This window comes from Scyliorhinus canicula, chromosome 22 (assembly GCF_902713615.1).
Source record: "Scyliorhinus canicula chromosome 22, sScyCan1.1, whole genome shotgun sequence".
Classification (NCBI taxonomy): Eukaryota; Metazoa; Chordata; class Chondrichthyes; order Carcharhiniformes; family Scyliorhinidae; genus Scyliorhinus; species Scyliorhinus canicula.
In genome coordinates this window covers 10,621,234-10,644,545 of record NC_052167.1, presented here as the reverse complement: position 1 = coordinate 10,644,545, position 23,312 = coordinate 10,621,234, and the positions used below count along the sequence as shown (strand labels likewise).

The following is a 23,312-nucleotide window of genomic DNA, read 5'->3' as shown; positions in this document are numbered from 1 at the left end:
CAGTAATATGCAACTAACAGCCCCATAACACCCACAATTCCCCCCAAACCGTAACATCACATGTATCACACTCCCCCCCCCCCCCCCCCCCCCAATAAGAGAACTTAACCATAAACTAAAATTAAATAAATCAAATTTAAATAAAATAAGCAAACATAATCAACGTCCGTCCCCCCCCGTTAAACCCCCCCCCGGTTGCTGCTGCTACTGTCCCAGTACTTTATCGTTGAGCCAGAAAGTCGAGGCAAGGTTGCCACCGTTTAAAGAACCCTTGCACCGATCCTCTCAGGGCGAACTTGACCTTCTCAAGCTTAATGAAGCCCGCCATGTCATTGATCCAGGTCTCCACGCTTGGGGGCCTCGCGTCCTTCCATTGTAGCAAAATCCTTCGCCGGGATTTCCTTCGCTACTAGGGACGCAAAGGCCAGCACACCGGCCTCTTTCACCTCTGCACTCCCGGCTCTACCCCAACCCCAAAGATCACGAGTCCCCATCCTGGCTTGACCCTGGATCCCACCACCCTTGACACCGTCCTCGCCACCTCCTTCCAGAACTCCTCCAATGCCGGGCATGCCCAGAACATATGGGCATGGTTCGCTGGACTCCCCGAGCACCTGACACACCTATCTTCACCCCCAAAGAACCTACTCATCCTCGTCCCAGTCATGTGGGCCCTATTCAAGGCAGCACCTTGAATTGAATGAGGCTAAGCCGCGCACACGAGGAGGAAGAATTTACCCTCTCCAGGGCATCAGCCCATGTCCCGTCTTCGATCTGTTCCCCCAGTTCCCCCTCCCACTTCGTTTTCAGCTCCTCTACTGACGCCTCTTCCACCTCCTGCATAAGCTTGCAGATATCGGATATCTTCCCCCCCCCGACCCAGACCCCCGAGAGCACCCTGTCACTCACCCCCCTCGCGGGGAGCGCAGGGAATCCCTCCACCTGCCGTCTAGCAAATGCCTTTACCTGCAGATATCTAAACGTGTTTCCCGGCGGGAGCCCAAATTTCTCCTCCAACTCCCCCAGGCTCGCAAACCTTCCGTCGATAAACAGGTCCCTCAGCTGTCTAATGCCCGCTCTCTACCATCCCTGAAATCCCCCATCCATGTTCCCCGGGAAGAACCTATGGTTCCCCCTTTAGCCTCTCCTTTTCAATTGTAGCCACTGATGTGTAGGTACAAAGGACTCTTGCCTGCCGTCCCTCATGGCTTTACCTGAAATAAGTTTGCGTTGTCTTCATCCCATACCAGTCGGTGCAGATACCTATAATTAAGCATTTGAGTTGACACCGTTCTGTCTGCTTCAGGCACAGGCTACTCTGGAAAAATGAGCTGTCAGACCGTTACTGTCTATCTGCTCTACCAGGGCTCTGATTAAGGCACAGTGAAGAGAATATGCAGACAGAGACGCAAGGGAAGATGTGCCAATGGAGAGCCAGGATCATGGATCAGAGTGTTAGCCAAATGTTTTTGTTTTAATAGTGTCCCTGACCTGTGTTATGAGGCTCTCCTACTGGGACCAAGCAATCTTGGAATCACCCCTTTTCCTACATCTTTCTATGTCCAACTGTTGGGGAGGCTGAGGTTTTTCATCTGGCAGCAAAAAGGGACTGAGGGGAGATTTGCTAAATTATGACAAGCTGAGATAAGGAATAACTTCCCGTTAGCAATTAGTGCATGAACTCAAAGGGTACAATGATATTGAGAATGGTTGTTCTCAAGTTTAAAAACAAACCTGGGGGCAGCACGGTGGCCTAGTGGTTAGCACAACCGCCTCACGGCGCTGAGGTCCCAGGTTCGATCCCGGCTCTGGGTCACTGTCCGTGTGGAGTTTGCACATTCTCCCCGTGTCTGCGTGGGTTTTGCCCCCACAACCCAAAAATGTGCAAAGTAGGTGGATTGGCCACACTAAATTGCCCCTTAATTAGAAAAAATAATTGGCTAATCTAAATTTATAAAAAAAAAAAATAAAAAAAAAAATAAAAAAAAAAAAACAAACCTGGATTTCAAACCAATTCCATCTAATTCCAAACTTTACGAGCGTTGAATTTTTTGAGTCTGTTTTTAAAACTTCATTGATAGTATGTGGGTTTCGATGGCTGGGCCAGCATTGATATCCCCATTGCCCTTGCTAGGCCATTTCAGAGTCAACCACATTGTTGTGGATCTGCGGAGTCACATGTAGGCCAGACCCAGCAAGAACAGCAGATTTCCTTCTCTAAAGGGCAGAACCAGATGACAATCGACAATGGTTTCATGGTTGATTTTTTTATTCCAGATTTTTATTGAATAAGAATTTTACCATCTGCCATGGTGGGATTCGAACCTGGGTCCTCAAACCGTTACCCTGGGTGTCTGGATGAAAGGCCCAGTGACAATACCACTACGCCACTGCCTTCCCTTGTTGTACAGCAAGTTGGTTCTTCCTCCCATTTCTCCCTATGTCTCTTGTCCAAAATCTTAAAACTGCTGTAAATGAACATTGCCTCTGTATCTTACGGGCTGGGAACAATTAACTTGGGGCAGCACGGTAGCATTGTGGATAGCACAAATGCTTCACAGCTCCAGGGTCCCAGGTTCGATTCCGACTTGGGACACTGTCTGTGTAGAGTCTGCACATCCTCCCCGTGTGTGCGTGGGTTTCCTTCAGGGTGCTCCGGTTTCCTCCCACAGTCCAAAGATGTGCGGGTTAGGTGGATTGGCCATGATAAATTGCCCTTAGTGTCCAAAATTGCCCTTAGTGTTGGGTGGGGTTACTGGGTTATGGGGATAAGGTGGAGGTGTTGATCTTGGGTAGGGTGCTCTTTCCAAGAGCCGGTGCAGACTCGATGGGCCGAATGGCCTCCTTCTGCACTGTAAATTCTATGTAAACTTCCTCATGAACGTTGCAGAATACGAGCTTCCCTGTCAAGGGGGCGGGAGACACCTAAACAATGTATAGTTGCAGGGTATATAAAGCTAACGAAAGAGAAAATTCTGGAAAATCTCAGCAGGTCTGGCAGCATCTGTATGGAGAGAAGAGAGCTAATGTTTTGAGTCTGATGACTCTTTCTCAATGCTGGTCAGTTAGGCACCGGCAAGGTAAACCCAGTTGGGATCTACCGTGTTACGTGTATAATAGCCATGGGCAGCACAAGTGGATAGCACTGTGGCTTCACAGGGTCCCAAGGTTCAATTCCCCGCTGGGTCATTCTCTGTGCACACGTTCTCCCTGTGTCTGCGTGGGTTTCCTCCTACAGTCCAAAGACGTGCAGGTTAGGTGGATTGGCCATGATAAATTGCCCTTTCACGGCGCCGATGTCCCAGGTTCGATCCCGGCTCTGGGTCACTGTCCGTGTGGAGTTTACACATTCTCCCCGTGTTTGTGTGGGTTTCGCCCCCACAACCCAAAAGATGTGCAGGGTAGGTGGATTGAACACGCTAAATTGCCCCTTAATTGGAAAAAATGAATTGGGTAATCTAAATTTTTAAAAAATTATGAATTGCCCTTCGTGACCAGAAAGGTGAGATGGGGTTATTGGGTTACGGGGATAGGGTGGAAATGAGGGCTTAAGTGGGTTGGTGCAGACTCGATGGGCCTTCTGCACTGTATGTTCTATGTTATTGTAAATAAATTACTTTTCTTTGACCTACTTGGTGTGGACACCATCGTGGCCTTGTAAGCCTCCCGTCACAGAGCCAGCGTTGAAGAGTTAGTCAATAGTCAAATACTAGGGGCTGGTTTAGCTCACTCAGCTAAATCGCTGGTTTTTAAAGCAGACCAAGCAGGCCAGCAGCACGGTTCGATTCCCGTACCAGCCTCCCCGGACAGGCGCCGGAATGTGGCGACTAGGGGCTTTTCACAGTAACTTCATTGAAGCCTACTCGTGACAATAAGCGATTTTCATTTCATTTCAATTGTAGAGGTTGGTCATCAAGAGGGCGGGTTTAAAAAACTATGGGGTCCAATATCACAATGCCAGGTTTTACTGGACACCAGTGTCCTGAGAAATAAATAATGGTTTTGGAAAGGTGTGGTTACCTTGGTATGTCTAATGATTACGGTGCAGCTCGAACACAGAGTATTTGTTGCCCGTGAAGAAAGATCGGTTGGAAGCACAGGTAAAGCTATTAACCGATGTGTAGGGTAATTAAATGTTTCCACACCCTGCTGCTGATCTTCCAAGAAAGCAACACTGTTTTGAAATAACAGGCTGTGGGAAAATTATGTCATGTTCTTTGGCTAAATATCAAGGAGACAGAGCCCCTGGGGGAGAAGATTCATCCAGGCAGATGAATGACCCTCCGTCAGATGTCTTATCTCTGACTATATACACAATATGTTATCCATCACCAGTGGAAGGAATAATGAGTTTTTAGGTGAACTACCAGCGACAGGCTGAAAGCTAAGTGGAGTTCATTCAGATATTAGACGAGCATCGAGCTTGGATTGCCTGTGAACTGACTTGCGCAGTGTGTGTGGGGGACGTACAGGTTCCACCTTGTCATCCACCTCACTGACTGACACACTACGGTCAGTGGACACTTTGAGGGGTGAGCTGCCCGCCAATAGTAGTCTATCTGTGCAGTCTGCTGATATTCTGCGAGTTATTTGCAGACCTTTTTTAAAAAAACATTTGAATACAGGTGGATAAATTGTAAGGTGCAGCAGAGATCAGGAGAATCTGTCCTGGTTTTTAATCTGCAGCGTGCTGGGTGGGTGGGGGAGCTACAACTTTGTCCTCTTGCCCTTAGGCCTGAGGAGCACATGGAAGCGTTCTTCTTCGTCACAGTTGAACAAGCTCTCGGACAAGTAATAGTAATCATTATTAGTGTCGCAAGTAGGCTTACATTAACACTGCAATGAAGTTACTGTGAAAATCCCCTAGTCGCCACACTCTGCCACCTGTTCGGGTACACAGAGGGAGAATTCAGAATGTCCAATTCACCTAACAGCACGTCTTTCGGGACTTGTGGGAAAACCGGAGCACCCGGAGGAAACCCATGCAGACACAGGGAGAACGTGCAAACTCTGCACAGACAATGACCCAAGGCGAGAATCGAACCCGGGTCCCTGGTGCTGTGAACAAAGAACAGTACAGCTGAGTTACTGTCTCTGTGGAGTTTACACATTCTCCCCGATTGATGGAGGCCAGCATGCAGTATGCCTTTTTTTTTAAATTTAGAATCGCCAATTATTTTTCTTTTTCCAATTAAGGGGCAATTTTGCATGGTCAGTCCACCTAACCAGCACATCTTTGGATGGTGGTGGTGAAACCCACACAGACATGGGGAGAATGTGCAAACTCCACACAGACAGTGACCCAGAGCCGGGATCAAACCTGGGACCTCAGCGCCGTGAGGCCGCAGTGCTAACCTCAATATGCCTTCTTGACCACCTTATCCACATGCGTTGCCACTTTCAGTGATTGGTGGACATGCACGCCCAGATCTCTCTGCCTATCAATACGTGCAAGAGTTCGACCATTTACTGTGTAATTCCTAAGTGCATTGGACCTTCCAAAGTGCGTTACCTCGCACCTGTCCGGATTAAACTTCATCTGCCATTTCTCCGCCCTAGACTCCAACCAGTTTGTATCCTGCTGTATCCTCTGACAATCCTCTTCACTGTCCGCAACTCCACCAATTCTTGTGTCATGTGCGAACTTACTAATCAGACCAGCTACATTTTTTTCCAAATCATTTATACACACTCCGAACAACAAAGGCCCCAGAACTGATCCCTGTGGAATGCCGCTAGTCACAGCCTTCCATTCAGAAACGCATCTTCTACTGCTACCCTCTGTCTTCTGTGCCAAGCCAGTTCTGTATCCAACTTGCCAGCTCGCCTCTGATGCCATGTGACTTCACCTTTTGTACTGAAGCAGCAGTGCTAACCACTGTTCTATCGTGAGGCCGCTGGGCAAGGGCAAAGGTTTGGCTGAGCTGTGAATTGCCTTCAGGTTCCCATGTGGAGGGCAGCCACTTGAATAATGGGCTGAATGATTGCCAGGGGGTAACTTTCTGCCGTATGATCCACTGTCTTTGGGAGTGCCAAAATAAGTAGGAGCAGAAAGATCTCCCCAGGTCTGGTACTCATCCAGGCACTTACCCAGCTCCCTCTTTCGGTGCATTTTTGCCATTCATAGCATCAGTACAGCACAGAAGGAGGCCGTTCAGCCCATCACATGCATGTGCAACATACTCTATCCCCTTTGCCCTGCAAATTTGATTTACTTTCTTTGATTTCTTTCCCTCAATCCCTAAAGGAACCGTTCGCCACCATTCTCAATCTTCGAAAATCAAAGCTAAATTATTTAAGGATGTTAATGAGTGAACACCCATTTGCTATCGGCTCAACCTTGGGTTAGCTGGTGACAGATGAGATGAAGCAACTACCTCAAGGTTACTGTGGGTAATGTAGATAATCCGGAAGTGACCCTGATTTTGTAATCGGCGAGTGAAGAAATCACAAGTGGGTTAATACAGGGCACCTGAAGAATTTTACGGTGACCTTCGTTTGTACCTTGTGCGCTTGGGCAATGTTTTTAAGTTTAGTTTTTGTTCTTATTTCTTTCAAACATCAGTGGCAGCACTTGTGTTTTAACATGGCATCAGCTAAAGACTCGGGTTCTGCAAAATCTAGTTGATTTTGTGCCTCCACTGTTTCCTGTAGCAGCAAGCTCCACCTTCCTCCGGACTCCTGGTAAAACAAAGCTTTCTGAGAGCAGGGAAGTTCTTGGATTGGTGACCGAAGGTTTTTGTGGAAGGGATGGTTTTTGAGAAAATGTTTAAAGGTGGAGAGAGGAAGGGCAGCACGGTGGCCTAGTGGTTAGCACAACCGCCTCACGGCGCTGAGGTCCCAGGTTCGATCCCGGCTCTGGGTCACTGTCTGTGTGGAGTTTGCACATTCTCCCCGTGTCTGCGTGGGTTTCGCCCCCACAACCCAAAAATGTGCAGAGTAGGTGGATTGGCCATGCTAAATTGCCCCTTAATTGGAAAAAATAATTGGGTAATCTAAATTTATAAAAAAGAAAAAAAAAAAAAAAGGTGGAGAGAGGCCAGGGCGGCATGGTGGCACAGTGGTTAGCACTGCTGCCTATGGCGCTGAGGACCCGAGTTCGGTCCCAGTCCGTGTGGAGTTTGCACATTCTCCCCGTGTCTGCGTGGGTCTCACCCCCACAACCCAAAGATGTGCAGGTTAGATGGATTGGCCTCGCTAAATTGCCCCTTAATTGGAAAAAAAAATTGGGTACTCCAAATTTATTTTAAAAAGATGGAGAGAGATGGAGTGGTTTAGTGAAGGAAACCCAGAGGTGATAGCCGAGGCACTTGGCGCAGTCCGCAAATGTTGGGACAAAATGAAGAATGAGATGGTGCAGGGAGTGATTAGAAGGTCATGAGAAAATGACTGACGGGATTTGGAAGGGCAGGTGAAGTTGGAGAAGATTGCTGAGATAGGGGAAGACACGGCTCTGAGGCATCTGATTGTCCTCTATGACTCTGCTGGGTTTCCACTTTAAAACCCATTAGAAAAACAACAGGAGGGCAGCATGGCGGCGCAGTGGTTAGCACTGCTGCCTTACGGCGCTGAGCACCCAGGTACGATCCTGGCCTCAGGATCGAACCTGGGACCTCGGTGCCGTGAGACTGCAGTGCTAACCACTGCGCCACCATGCTGCCCTACCCCCACGTAACCTGCACACTTTTGGACACCAAGAGGCAATTTAGAGTGGCCAATTCACCTGACCTGCACATTTTTGGACTATGGGAGGAAACAGGAGCACCTGGAGGAAACCCACCCAGACACGGAGAGAAACTACAAAACTCCACACAGTCACCAAGGCTGGAATCAAACCCGGTTCCCTGGTGCTGTGAGGCAGCAGTGCTAACCACTATGCCACCTGCCTACTTCATCCGCATCCAACCACACCAAGGGCATGGGATGGATAGTCTGAAAGCTGGGAATTTCCACTTTTTCCTGCATTATATACCAACTTCCACAATTTGAAAGGGGATGAAGGAACATCTGACCTGAGGGTGCATGTATGCAAAGTTTAGAAGATGGTCAAAGAAGCTGAGAAACCCAGTTTGAAAACCCAAGAATGGGTTTATGAACACAAGAAGAGAATTGACCTTATAAAATGTTGGTTAGGCCTTAGCTGGAGTAGTCTGACCCATTCTGGGCACCACACGTTAGAAAGGATGTCAAGGCCTTAAATAGGGGCAGAAAAGATCCATTAGAATGGTGCTGAGGAATGACAGGCTTGGGTGGGAATGTTGGAGAAGCTGGGTTGTTACCTTTAATAGGGTTGCCAACTGAATTTAAATGTATTCCTGGAGGTTTCATCACAGGGCTTCCCCCCTCTCTCTCTCTCTCTCTCTCTCTCTCCCCCCCCCCCCCCCCAAACGCGCACACACACCCCAGCCATTGGCCGACCAACACACCCATCCTACCTGACACCCGGCCTTCCTACACCAATTGGAAAGTCAAAAGACTCATTGCCCAATTGGATGATGCTTGATTGTCAGCCCAAACAGCCTTTTTCCCATTTTCAGCATTTTCATACCCGGTGAAGAGAAAGAAAATTACAAAATAAAAAACATCTTTTCTCAATGTCCTGATGATTTTTCTCCAGAGCTGCAAACAGCGTTGTCCTGGAGATTGATCTTCGACTCCTGGAGACGCAGGCCAATCCCAGAGAGTTGGCAACCCAACTCCTTAAGTCCCAAGATGAGATCAGATTGAAGTCTTCAGAATCATGAATAGTTTTGGTAGAATGAATAAGGTGATGGTGTTTCCAGCGGCAGAAGAGTCGGTAACCGTATGGCGGGAGGGGGACGGGATTCTTTGCTCTTGCCGCTGTCGACGGGAATTCCCAATGATGCCACCCCACACTGCCGGGAAACCCACGGGCAGCAGTGAGCTGCTGGCAGGCCCAGTGAATCCCGCTGTCAGCGAACGGCGTGCCACCTCCCGGCCAATGTTTCGAGACTCTTGCACGAAACTGAAGAGGGATAGTAATGTATCAAATTATATAGTTGGGAGAGGAGGGTAGGGAAGAATAGGAGGCCAGGGATAGGTTGGAGCTAAGGAGAAATTGGCAAAGATGTCATGGACAAAGGGGTGTTAATGGCTTCGTCAATGTGGCACTCTCCCTCTTCAGTTGTGTCGAAGAGTCAGAGGGACACAAAACCTTAGCTCTGTTTCTCTCTCCACAGATGATGCCAGACCTGCTGAGATTATCCAGCCTTTGCTCTTTTAGAACACACCGTTGCAGGGTTCAGGGTTTGACCTATTACAGATGGTGCTCAGCAGAATTCACTGTGGACCATTCGGAGGGCACTTTTGTCAGGTTTACAAACTGACAACGCTATGGAACAAAGCCAACCTACTTTTAAACCAGCTCAGCATGGTTGCGTTTTGACAGAAAGCGAGGGCATCTATTATTTCTGGCTTTTCAGCCTCTACCATGGGCTGCCTGCGCTCATTTCTGGCAGTCACTATTGGACTCCGTAGCAAAGAAGCGGAGGGTAGAGACCCTGCCTCTGAGTCAGGAGCTCTGGGTTTGGGTCCCATCCCAGGAATTGGTGCTGATTTGCCCTCCTGCAGTGCCCGCGTACACTTTCAGTAGGAGTTTCTGGATAACAATCAAACAAAATCTCCGGCTGCCGTATTTTTTGATCTCTACCTTCTCCCAGGCATACTGAGCCCAGTTACAAGTGCCTGCTGTTACTTTGGCTGGCTAATGCAGAATAGACCAGAAATGATAATGTCAGGACCTCTTTTTCAGATAATACATAGCCAGTTTATCGTATCCAGTGTTTGAATTATTTTGGAGCCCCATTGGTTTTGCCTGATACAGTGGCGCAGTGGTTAGCACGACTGGCTCGCGATGCCGAGGTTCCAGGTTCGATCCCAGCTCTGAAATGAAATTAAAAATGAAATGAAAATCGCTTATTGTCACGAGTAGGCTTCAATGAAGTTACTGTGAAAAGCCCCTAGTCGCCACATTCCGGCGCCTGTCCAGGGAGGCTGGTACGGGAATCGAACCGTGCTGCTGGCCTGCTTGGTCTGCTTTAAAAGCCAGCGATTTACCCCAGTGAGCTAAACCAGCCCCTGCACTGGTCACTGGGTCACTGTCTGTGTGGAGTTTGCACATTATCCCCGTGTTTGGGTGGGTTTTGCCCCCACAACCCAAATATGTGCAGGGTAGGTGGATTGGCCACGCTAAATTGCCCCTTTACTGGAAAAAAATTAATTGGGTACTCTAAATTTATTTTTAAAAAGGTTTTGCCTGATACCTTTGCCAAGAGTCAATTTGCTTTGGCATGACTAATGCACCTTGGTTGCAACACAGCTGTCTCATGTTCTCCTATCAGAGATGCACACATCCCCAATGATTAGCTGGACGTCAACTCTTGGATGATTTTTGTACCCTCCGAAATCAGCGGCACGCTGAGGTCAGGTGTAGCAGCAACAACGTATTTTATTGTGAGAAAGATATAGGTTTCTCTGGCATGGTCAGCATTTGTTGCCCAATCCCTCCTTGCCCTTGAACTGATTGGCTTGCTGGCCCATTTCAGAAGGCCAGTTATGAGTCAACCACGTTGCCGTGAATCTGGAGTCACATGTCGGCCAGGCCGGCTAAGGACGGCAGATTTCCTTCATTAGTGAAACAGATGGACTTGTACAATAATCAATGATGGTTTCATGGTCACTATTACTAACCTTCACTTCTAGATTTTTTTATTAATTGAATTTAAATTTCACCGTAAGAAGTCTTACAACACCAGGTTAAAGTCCCAACAGGTTTGTTTCAAACACGAGCTTTGGGAGCACTGCTCCTTCCTCAGGTGAATTTCACCAGCTGCCATGAACCCATGTCTCCAGATCATTACCCCGGGTCTCTAGTCCAGTGGCATTACCACTAATCCACCATCTCCCACTATAGCGCCTTTAGTACAATAAAATATCCCAATGGGCTTCATGGGAGTGATTACCAAACAAAATTTGACACTAAGGCAAACAGAGATCAGGGTGGATGAGCAAACGTTTGTTCAAAGAGGTGGATTTTAAGAAGCATGTTTCAGAAGAGATGAGCAGAGAGGTTTAGGGAGGGAGTCCACCATCACCAAAGCCCTGGCTGTGATCAGCTGACTGAGCAGAGAGGCCAGGGATTGACCAGGACTTTCCCAATCTCCGACCATCACTACCCACAGTGCATGGAGCTATGCAGTGCCCCATCGCCAAGAATGTTTTATTTGGCTTGGTGCATTACCAGAGCTGTCAAACCAAGGTGCCTTCATTAGACCTGCATCCTATTTAATAAACGGTCAAATATGTTTGCAACATCAACTGGAATGTACTTGATAATGGGCCGCTGGAGTATCCTCCCGTGACATTGCTCCTGGTGAGTGGAAGGGAGAGGATGCCGAGAAGAATTTTGAGGGAGATGTGTAAGTCGGGTAGTTTGTGAGATGTGTACTCCGAGATGGTCTAGTAAACAGCAAAGTGTTTTTATTTTTTAAATCCAACCAAATCTTTTTTTTCCAATTAAGGGGCAATTTAGAATCATAGAATTTACAGTGCAGAAGGAGGCCATTCGGCCCATCAAGTCTGAACCGGCCCTCGGAAAGAACACCTTACTTAAGCCCACACCTCCACCCTATCCCCGTAACCCAATAACCCCACATAAACTTTTGGACACTAAGGGGCAATTTATCATGGCCAATTTAACCCGCACATCTTTGGACTGTGGGAGGAAACTGAAGACCCCGGAGGAAACCCACGCACACACGGGGAGAAAGTGCAAACTCCACACAGACAGTCACCCGAGGCCGTTCCCTGGAGCTATGAAGCAGCAGTGCTAACCACTCTGCCACGCCACCCTTTGTTTTTAAAATTTAGAGTACCCAATTCATTTTTCCAATTAAGGGGCAATTTAGCGTGGCCAATCCACCTAGCCTGCGCATCTTTGGGTTGTGGGGGTGAGACCCACACAGACACGGGGAGAATGTGCAAACTCCACACGGACAGTGTCCCAGGGCTGGGATTGAACCTGGGTCCTTGGCACCGTGAGGCAGCAATCCCGCCCCTTCCTGGCAAATCTGAGCCACTTTGCGGTGGGCACATTTACTGGAAGAATTTATATTTTGGTCTTTTTAAAAATGTAATTCGGTACTTCATTTGAAAAAAACAATTTTCTCCCCCCCTCCCCTTCCTCCAGTTGATTAATTAACGTGCCAAGCTGGACGGCCTTCGAAGAGTTAAATTTGGTTTTGTAGGATGCAGGGGCTTCAAGCACTGGAATATCTATCACCCCTCTGCATGCTTGGTTCAGGTTTACCTGGTTCACCATCGTTACAGCGTTGCCCCTTTTAACTTCATTCAGTGAGAATAATCTCGACTGCAGGTCAATGAAGTTAAATCTAATAGCTGAATCTTCAGTAATGGCTGCCTCTAAATATTTTTTGTGTGTGTGTGGAGGTTGTTTCTGTGAAGGAAGTGGTGGCTACCACAGGATGCAATGTCAGGAAAGGCTGCCACAACTGAACTGTAGCTTGCAAATTCTCTCCTTTTTTTATATATTTTCGCACAGAGAAGCAATTAGCAGTGACAAGTGTGCAAAAAGAAACACACACTCACACATAGGGGCTCTTATTTTTCTCATAATAATTCAGTGCTGTGGAGGTTTTTAAGAGGACTGTACAGTTGACAAGGACTGCCAGCCTAACCCCTCCTCCCACCCCCACAATCCAGGCAACAAAAAAAAAACTGCTTCCAACTCTGTACATCAGAAAGCCACCAGCATTGCCTAAATGCACAGCCTTCTGTACCCTAATTAGCATCACTAGTTTGATGGATTTAGACAACAGCACTCTGAAGGGGGAAGCCCAGGGTTGAGCCTTCTCCCCTCTGAAATACCCAGGCTTTTCCTGCTTTCCCTGAAGCCGTGGTGATTTACCGCAGGCACTTGTGGCCGTCGACTGTCGAATTAATTGATCAGCTTTTGTGACTTTGGCTGTGGTCCAGGAGAGTGCCTGCCTGCTCTGCGACGTGTACCACCCCTGCAAAGAGTTTGAAATGTAAGCTGCCTGGATTTTTTGTTCTCTCCTCTCCCCTTCTGGCAATGTGCTGTGGCTGCTTGTGTGATGTGTGTGTGCATGGGGAGAGAAAAATGGATCAGTAGAGAACAAGATCATCAATAACAGCATCATTACACTGAGTGAGACTACCAGATAAGTGACTGCTTTTTTTTGGGGGGGGGGGGGGGGGAGCTTGGGAAGGTGGGGGGAGATGCATCATTAATACCTGACTGCTCTCCCTTTGAGCCAGCCTAGAGAATCCTTTCTCTTAAGTGCAACAAGATTTATGCTAGGCTCTGTGTGCTGCAATAAATGTCTTGTGAAGTTTATTTGACTGTGGCTGAAAAGGTCTTGATAGACTTCATTCTCCATCCATTCTCTCAGGAGTGTTTATAGCCCAGAGTACACATAGCCTGTTGACAACTACAGCCTGGCTCTATTAGTGGTCTCCATGTGTGATTGGTTTTGCCTGGAAACCAGAAGGCTGGGGATGAATAATTGATGTGTATTGTGCAGTAGCTGGACATGCAGAGAGCAGGATGCCCTGAGAGGGCTGGAAAATAGCTGCTGGCTGCCTGTTAGTGAGACGAAGGCAGCCCCTGCCTCTCTTTGTTCTGCAGCACTTGATTCCTGGCTAGGAGTGGGCACCGACATATGTGGCCTTTTAGTGCATTGGAGGAATAGAGGCCCTGGGTGGGGTTGGGGGGGGGGGGGGGCGACGAGGCAGGCAGCAGTGTGGTTTGGGTAAGTTGGTTTTGCCTTGGCTATGAGGGGAGGAGGGGCGAGCGAGTTCTCAAGTCCTTACTTAATAAAAAGCATTGTGGGTAAGGTTGTGCGCTCGGTACATTGTCAAATGAAACAGGCAGGCGAGGGGATAAGAATTTGACTTTAACTGGGAAGTGAAGTGGGACACATTTGCATACAGTGGCTGTTCATTGTGCTGCCTGAAGGCAAAGATTTGGGGGAGGGGAAGAAGCATGCAAGGGGCCCTGCTAATTTATAAGGCACTTTTATATGTGCTGGAGGGTCCCACAGGAGTGCTGTTCAACCAGACACTCCCCACGCTCCCTTGTCTATCTTACCTGGGCACACAATTCCATTGTTAAAAGCAAAGCCCAAGCTGGTTCCAGTCTTTTCTGTTTAAAGAGACAGCTCACAAGGCCCAGGGCTGCCAGGGAGACAACCGAGGCTGGTTTTCCATCTATTCCAGTGCTACTGTTGGGGTAAGAAGCGCTTTTCGAGTGTAAGCACGTGGTTGATGGGCAAGTTGGAAGCTGGAATCCTGAGCGATGTACACACTGTGAGAGCGAGTTGCTCGCTCTCCCTTTGGAGCCCCCAAAGGTGGGTTGACATGTTATGACTTGATGAGTGGCGCAAGCACAGGATAGATGCTAGAAATGCGCAGCAGGTCGCTCAGCACCTGAAAAGGACCTTCATTTTGTGGAGGTTTTTGTCCGCAGTTACTGGAGAGGCCTCCGAGTTGTGGTTCCATCCCAGGCCTGAGGGGCCTTTTTTCTTTATAAATTTAGAGTGCCCAATTCATTTTTTTTTCCAATTAAGGGGCAATTTAGCGTGGCCAATCCACCTACCCTGCACATCTTTGGGTTGTGGGGGCGAAACCCGCGCAAACATGGGGAGAATGTGCAAACTCCACACGGACAGTGACCCAGAGCCGGGATCGAACCTGGGACCTCGGCGCCGTGAGGCAGCAGGGCTAACCCGGTGTGCTGCCCCCCGGGGGCCTTTTGACGTGCAGGGCAGTTGGCTGGTTTGGCTTCAGGCCAATGCAACTCCATGGCGAGAAAGTGCTCTGATGACGGTACACGGAGGAGGGAGGGGGGGGGGGGGGGGGGGTGCTCAGCTGGATCAATATTTCTGCTCAACCTCTGAAGAGATGTAGATCCTGAATTTGAGTTTAAACCTTTGAGCCCAATAATGTACATTGAAAGATGTTAACTCCAGGTTTCTTTTCATTGGGATTTTGAATTGAGTAGAGGTGCTGCAGTGTGGACAAACTTGGGGTTTTGTCATCATGATACTGTTCGTTTCTGCCTTGTATGAGTTATTTTTCATTTTTAATTATGTTGTAAGTACTTACCTCTGAGTTTTGGATTTTCATATTGAATGTGGGCCATTGGCTCCCATTTTACAGGTCTTAAGCAGGTGGCTGTCACCTCAAATAAGTTTCCTTGAATTCTTAAGGCAAAGTGTACTTTAAGTGAGTTGTCACAAAGTGTACAGGACTGGTGAGGATGGCTATTAGCTTTCCATCCCTCGGTGTCCTGCGAAGGTCGTGGCTGTCTTTCGAGATTGTTCAACTGAATGACCTTGTGTAGTAATTGAAGAATCAAGCACATGGTGTGGGTCAGGGCCACATGCAGGCCACTCCGGGGCACTTCTGCTTACATGGCCGGCTGTTACGGGCTGTGGAAAGCAATGGAAGCAGTGCCAATTGTAACTTTCAAGAGGAGATTGGATAAACTCTTGCGTTTTAAAACAAAACGGAAACATTTCCAAGGCTATGCAAAAGGATCAGGGGAGTGGGGCTATTTCAAATAGCTCTTTCAAAGATCTAGTACTGGCACAATGGGTCTGATTTCTAATTTCTGTGCTGTACTGTTCTATGTTTAACTGATTCCCTTAAATGGTGGCATTGGCTAAGCAGTTGGCAACTTCTGTGAGTTTTTTCTTGGTATCAGCCAACAAGTGCCCAGATTTATTGAGTTAATTTTGACTGGTTGCCTTGGTTGCTGACCTTTGGGGTGCTCCTCTCTGACCGTAACTGCCCTGCTAACTTACCTATATTTCCTCGTGCTGGTAAGGGCCCTGGCACTCGGGTGGCAGCACTCCAGACTGGAGCTGTCATTGTTGGGCTTGCCACCATTGCCTAACTACCATGTGATTGCTCTGAGCACAGGCCAAAATGTCACTGTCAATCTGTGCAGCAAATCGCCGGGGATACAATACACTCTCTCTACGCAAAAGTGTGCTACAATTGACTTCGGCAACTCTAGATTTGAGCGAAAGATTGGAATTTATATTGTGCCCAATCGAGAACTCGAGGCGGCACAATGGGTAGCACTGCTGCCTCACAGCACCAGGGACCTGGGTTCAATTCCAGCTTTGGGCAACTATGTGGAGTCTGCACCTTCCTGTGTCTGCGTGGGTTTAATGTGGGTGCTCCGGTTTCCTACCAATGTCCAAAGATGTGTACGTTAGGTGGATTGGCCATGATCAATGTGGGGCTATGAGGATGGGATGGGGTGGAGGAGTGTACCTGTTTGAGTGCTGTTTCTGAGGGTTAATGCAGCATTGATGGGCCAAGCGGCCTCCTTCTGCACTAGGGAATCTATGGAATGTATACTTTTGAAGCATGGTCACGTTTTTAACTTCGGAAACATGGCAACCAATTTTGCACGCGACAAACTCCCATAAATGGCAATGAGGTCTTGGCCAGCTGATCGGTTTCTTCTTCTCTTTTTTTATAAATTTAGAGTACCCAATTATCTTTTCCAATTAAGGGGCAATTTAGCGTGGCCAATCCACTTATCCTGCACATCTTTTGGGTTGTGGGGGTGAAACCCACGCAAACACGGGGAGAATGTGCAAACTCCACACGGACAGTGACCCAGGGCCGGGATTCGAACCCGGGTCCTCAGCGCCGTAGGCAGCAGTGCTAACCACTGTGCCACCGTGCTGCCCAGCTGATCGGTTTCTTGATAACTGAGGGATAAACACTGACCAGGATACCCAGAAGTCCCCCTTTGTCAGGGAATGAGAAAGCTGATCGGGGTTTAGTTTAAAATCTCTTCTAAAAGATGTCACCTCAGAAATTTCTTTATTAAAAATAAATTTAAAGTACCCAATTAATTTTCTTTTCCAACTAAGGGGCAATTTAGCCTGGCCAACCCACCTACCCTGCACATCTTTGGGTCGTGTGGGTGAAACTCACGCAGACACGGGGAGAATGTGCAAACTCCACATGGACAGTGACCCAGGGCCGGGGATTGAACCAGGCTCCTCAGTGCTGTGAGGCAGCAGTGCTAACCACTGCGCCACCGAGCTACCCAAGCTCAGACATTGCTGAACTGGAGTGTCAGCCTAGATTTCCTGCACTCGAATGTCTAAGATGGCACTTTTGAACTCGAAAGCGTATGTCGCAGAGGTGGGAATGCGACTCAATAAGCCACAGAGGCAATACAGGGTTGGGTCAAATAGCTGACCAGCACACTTGGCGGAGGCATCACTGATGCCCGTGGAACCTTGTCCAGTCACAGAGGGAGCTTTCAGAAGAAACAGGCACATAATTGAATGTAACTTTAAGTTGGGTTTCCTTCGTGCTGAGTGCCTCTATAGACCACGGAGACCATTTTGCTGATGTTGTTTCCTTGGAAACACTGAAAACTGGTTACCTGCATTTACTTCAGCTTCCTTAGCCTGAATACACTAGAGGGTACTCTGATTTCTTTGTGCCTGTGATGGAGATTTTGAACACAGGGGCATTTACGCCTTGTGGTTCAGGCCCCAAGCATCTCCTTAGCTCTTCTCCTATGATATAAAAGCACCATGGGCCTTCGTGAGATACAGAAACTTCCAGGTTCTGCCTTGTGGCACGTTGCACCTTGACGATGTTGGATCACCCATCATCCTTGTGCTCATTGACTCATGTTGGCCCTCAATCCAGAAAGGCCTCATTTTTAAATCCCTCATCCTTGCTTTCAAACCCTCCTTAGCTCCACTCATTACTATATCTGCAACCACTCCCAGCCTTCCGAGGTCTCCTGCTTCTCTAATTCCGGCCTCTTGTGCATCCATCATTTTAGTCAGGCCTGTGTTGGCAGTTCTGCTTTCAGCTGCATAGGCCCTGAGACCTGGGATTTCCTCCCTAAAGCTTCCAACTCTGAATTACATCACTCCTTAGAGCCTAGCTTCTAGCCCTCTTGATCACCTGTCCTAACGTTATCACTTCTGTGATTTGGTGTCACATCTTCTTTGATAATGCTGCTATGAAACATCGTAGGGTTATGCTGCATTATGTTAAAAGGCACTATGTCAATGTAATTGTTGTACTGTTTAGTTTGCAATGCGTGGAATGGGGCAAGGACAGGGGACAAAGCTAAGACGTCAGTACACTGGCGTGGTTTTGATGGGAGGAGTGTTTAATAGGGCTCACGTGAGTAGAGTCAAAACCACAAGTAGGACTTTTACAGTGTAATTTAAGCAGACGTACACCAATTTTCGGCTGAAGCAAGTCCTGTCTTGTAAAGTCATTTTTGTTTGATTCAGCTGGGTCCTCAACAAAACCTTTAAGAAATGCTTGCATTTATATAGCACCTTTCACAACTCCAGGACATGTGATACGGACCAAACTGTTTTTAGTGGCCTTGGGCAGGACACTGAGGGGCACCTCCCCTGTTCCTCTTCGAGTGGCTCCACGCAATCTTTCACGTTTCCCTGAGAGGATCGGCTGGGTTGCACTTTAGTGCTTCATCTGAAAGATGGCACTTTCAACAGTGTAGCCCTCCCTCAGTACGGCACTGGAGTCTTAGCCTTGATTCTTGTGCTCAAGTCCCTGTGTGAGACCTTGTGAATCTGAGACTAGAGTACTACCAAGCTGAGCCACGGTTGATTTTACTCAATTCCTCCCCCCCCCCCCCCCCCCCCCCCCCCCGAACACACACTATTCTTCACTGTCTTTGGACCTTGCAAGCATGTTAATTAATTGCCACCTCTGAAATTGTAAAGTAATTAGTTCATTGAAGGAACAATACTGTGCCCAACACAATGAAAAGAGTTCCGAGGGTCTGTAGCTGTCATCCATTAACCAGGATGGCAGGATTCGGGAATAGGAGGGAGAATAAGTCATTGTCTAAACATATAGCGCAGGAGGGTGATGGTGTTGTTGCACTGTGGGGTTACTGGGCCCAGGGTGGGACATATTGGAGACAGAATCGGGGAATTACTGATCTGATGGAGCTGAACTGGAAGATTAGCTGAGATGGCGAGTAAGGTGGGTACTGGATTTTGGGAGTTGTTCCCGGTGTTGAAAAAGGCATTGCAGACTCCCTTGAGGGTCTGAGGATCCATTGCGAGTGTGACGAGAATCTGGCTGCTGGACATGATAAGAATGAAGGTTAAGAATCTTCTCCGTTCAGTTTGTTTGCTATCTGAAAACAATCCGTGAGTACAATGGTTTCCATTTTCCCAGTTAATCCGTTCTCGGCTATCTCTCTCCCTTCTTTCAGCTCTGCTGAGTTCTGTCTCTCTGAAAACTGGGTCAGGCCGGCAGAGCATGTGAAATGTTTTGAAGACTTGTGGACTAAAGCAAATCTCTTGAAAATAAACAGAGATCTTTGTCATGAACCTAATTCATGTCAAAACCGATAGAATAGAACTTTTGTTTTGGCAATGAGTTGTGGAGGGGTGGGTGCATCGTGGCTTACAGTCTAATACAGCAATAAGAAAATTGACCAACTACCATTCCTGGCTCGTTGGAGGTTAATTGGAAAACCCGGCACTGAATTCATAGTCTGGAATGTGGGGATGAAGTCAGGTTAGCATGGCCCAGTGCTTTGGAGAACATTTGCGTTTGAAGTCAGCTATTTACCAAGATGTGAGTACATTATCTAATCTAACTCGAGGGTTGTAGTTTGTCGGTACTGCATTGTCAAGACATGCTGGCCTTCAGCTGGACACTAAACCAATGCCTCGTATGCCAGGTTGAGTGAAAATTGAAGATCCCACAGTTGGAACCGCAGAATCCCGACAGTGGAGAAGGAGGTCGTTCAGCCCATCGGGTCTACGCCGACCCTCCAAAAGAGCCCCCTACCTAGGCCCACTTCCCTGCCCTATCCCCGTAACTCCACCTAACCTGCACATCCCTGGACACTCGGTGGGGGAGGCAATTTAGCATGGCCAATCCACCTAACCTGTACATCTTTGGACTGTGGGAAGAAACCGGAGCACCCGGAGGAAACCCACGCACACAGGGAGAATGTGAAAACTCCACACAGTCACCCGAGGCTGGAATCGAACCCGGGTCCCCGGAGCTCTGAGGCAGCAGTGCCACTGTGACGCAGTTATGAGAAACAGAACTCTTGGTAGCACTCCTCCTACAGCCAGCACCACCAGAACAGACTAACTAACTGGTCCTGCTCCACTAATTGTCAGCCTGCTGTGTGAACAATGGCTGCTGCAAAGTGGCAGTATAAAATGATTCATTCTATGTGAAGTGCTGCAAAACCTTGGGAGGCCCTAGTACGGTTAAACACGAGAAATTAATTTGCAAATATTGCAATGACTGTATTTACTTTAACCAGGTTCGTTCTGCAGTTTGTCATGTGAAATGAACTTCAACCTTTTGGATTTTGGGCCACCGAGTTCATGACAAAATGGCAGCCATCCCGTTGTCTCAGCTCATCAAATCAAGCACCAGATAGTCACCATCCAGTGGGAAGGTGGCCAATTGGCAGTACAAATGGGGGGGGGGGGGGGGGGGGGGGGGAGGATTCTACACCCAATCAGGAATCTAGGCGGGGCCATGTTGTGGCCGAGGGTTGATGCTATTAACTGGAAGGCTATGCATATATATATATATACGGGTCGGGATTCTCTGTCCTGCTGCACCCTTTTTCTAGTGCGCCCCCCCCCCCCCCCCCCCCCCCCCCCCCCCGGCAGCGGCAGCATGCTCCACCCCGCCAGCCGGCCAATGGGATTCCCAATGTGGGCATACGCACGCGTCAGGAAATCTGCTGGCGTGAGTGCGCTGCTGGCGAAGCGGATGATCCAGCCCAAAGACTCTCAATCTTTATTTCTTACGACAGGCTCCAAAAAGCTAAAACTGAATGAGATTTGAGAGCGCACCAGCCTCTGCTACCTTCACCAGCATAATCTGCTGCGACATTTCAGTCATGTCCCATTGGCCTATCCGTCTGCCCTGTGCCACCCGATCATAACTGCCGCAAGACACTCCCAAACCTCTTCACGCCTGATGCCCAAAGAAATGGAGTGGGCAAGGAAAGATTGTGGAGGATTGGGTCATTGATGAGCCCAGTCGCTTGTTAATTAGGAATTTTAAAATGGCTGGCGCACAGCCAATTTCTACACTTGTTTATCTTCCGTAATTTCTGAGACGACGTATTGCCAAGGGCAGCACGGCGGCCCAGTGCGTAGCACTACTTGTCTCACGGCGCCGAGGTCCCAGGTTCGATCCCGGCTCTGGGTCACTGTCCGTGTGGAGTTTGCACATTCTCCCCGTGTCTGCGTGGGTTTCCTCTGGGTGCTCCGGTTTCCTCCCACAGTCCAAAGATGTGCAGGTTAGACGGATTGGACATGATCAATGCACAGGTTATGGGGATAGTGCTGAGGTGGTCTTCCCGACACGATGGGCCAAATTGCCTCCTTCTGCACTGTAAGGATTCTATTAGTCTTAGTTTGCATCTAATTGTTAAAGTTTTGATTGATTGATACTATATCCTTCTTTACAAGCACTGGATAGCTCTATATCAGGCTGGATAGTACAGTATTCTTTTTGTAGCTCTTAAATCTAGTCACATCGGACAGCAGCCTGTGGAATTCTAACCTATTTTGGGTTGAAGTCCGTACAAACATGATCCAAGTGCCCAATTCCTCAGCCAGTCACAGTAAAAAGCAGCGAATATGGGAAACACTTTGAGCAATGACTCGTTCTGATTAGTTCAGGATGTGTTGCAATGGGCACTGCGAGCCACCCAGGCTTAAGAGGGTGGCTGGTAGCGGGCACAGAGAAGGAAGATACTCCTTGTTCTATTTCCTCACCCCCTCAGTCTTCCCCGTCACAGCTGTATGGTTTGTGTTGACAAAATAAGTATTGTTTAAAATTAATAGAATCATTGCTACTAAGATGCTTTCTCTCCTTTCAGTAACTGAGATTGTCCTGAGATTCTGAACATGTTCTTTCACAGGGAAAACAAGTAAATCAGGAATTCAGAAGGTGGAGTTTCTTTAGTTTTAAAAGGCTGAAAATGACAAAGAAAGGTCTGCAGTATTACTTTAATGTTCTACATTTGTGTATTGGAGAAGGAGAATTTGACATCCACTACATTAAAGTATGCAATACCCCCTGCCCTGGGAAAGAGGAAGTCTTGTTTTATGCTTCTGCTAAATATTAGCACAGTGCACTGACCCCAGTGGAGACCGAGCCACAAAAGCTCAGACAAGTTGGAGAATTATAGCTGGGCTTGCAGCTGGGTCGGACTGTGCAGTGTGGTGCAAATCGGTGGCGTGCCACAGTTAGACATGCCAATCAGACAGCTTGTGACCAGGGAAAGGTCTTCCTTTAATGAAAAACATCCAGAGCACAACAGCGAATGTGGTGGCACAGGGGTTAGCACTGCTGCCTCACAGCACCAATGATCCAGGTTCGATTCTGGCCCCGGGTGACTGTCTGTGTACAGTTTGCATGTTCTGGCCGTGTCCGCGTGGGGTTTCCTCCGGGTGCTCCGGTTTCCTCCCACAGCCCAAAGATGTACAGGCTAGGTGGATTGGGCATGCTAAATTGCCCCTTAGTGTCCAAAGATGTGCAGGCTAGGTGGGGTTACCTAGGAGGGGTGCTCTTTCAGACGATCGGTGCAGACCTGATGGGCCAAATGGTCGCAGTCGACGCTTTACGGATTCTATGGAAGAGATAGGGTCAAAATGTCCCAATAATATGCTTCAGACAGCCCTGACCTCTGATGAAAAGAATACCCAACAATCACATTACCAATGGACTCTGTTTAGAAGCCCAGATCCTGACACCAAATCATTTAGCTTCATCTGTGCAAGGAGAAGTGAAAGATGGCAGTGCAGTAACATAGAAACATAGAATTTGCAGTTCAGAAGGAGGCCATTCGGCCCAACGGGTCTGCACTGGCCCTTGGAAAGAGCACCCTACTTAAGCCCGTGCCTCCACCCTATCTCAGTAACTCCACCTAACCTTTTGGAAACTAAGGGGCAATTTAGCATGGCCAATCCACCTAACCTGCACATCAAGCAGGGAGAATGTGCAAATTCCTCACAGACAGTCACCCAAGACCGGAATCGAACCCTGGTCCCTGGCGCTGTGAGGCAGCAGTGCTAACCATAGTGCCACCCTTAAGTCGACAATGCAATGGGGGTGTGATTGAGAGCGCTAATATCATTAATCTCACAGCAAACCCATTGATGCAGTTAAGGGGTAGTTCAGTAAGTACGTGCCAGAGGAACGAATCAAAGGATGTGTTGATA

At 48.2% G+C, this 23,312-nt stretch overlaps 1 protein-coding gene across 12 annotated transcripts in view; it reads left to right on the top strand.

Moving 5' to 3' along the window:
* Window positions 1-23,312, top strand: part of zmiz1a (zinc finger, MIZ-type containing 1a) — a 431,940-nt gene that overhangs the window by 309,433 nt on the left and 99,195 nt on the right. Inside the window, exon 1 of one of the 12 annotated variants that reach the window (XM_038782674.1) lies at window positions 12,805-13,067. The exons of 10 other annotated variants lie outside the window; for them this stretch is intronic. The gene's annotated coding sequence lies outside the window, so the exon portion shown is untranslated. Of the gene's footprint in view, window positions 1-12,804; window positions 13,068-13,092; window positions 13,221-23,312 lie in introns of those variants that run through there. One more of the 12 variants, XM_038782672.1, reaches the window with a different exon arrangement.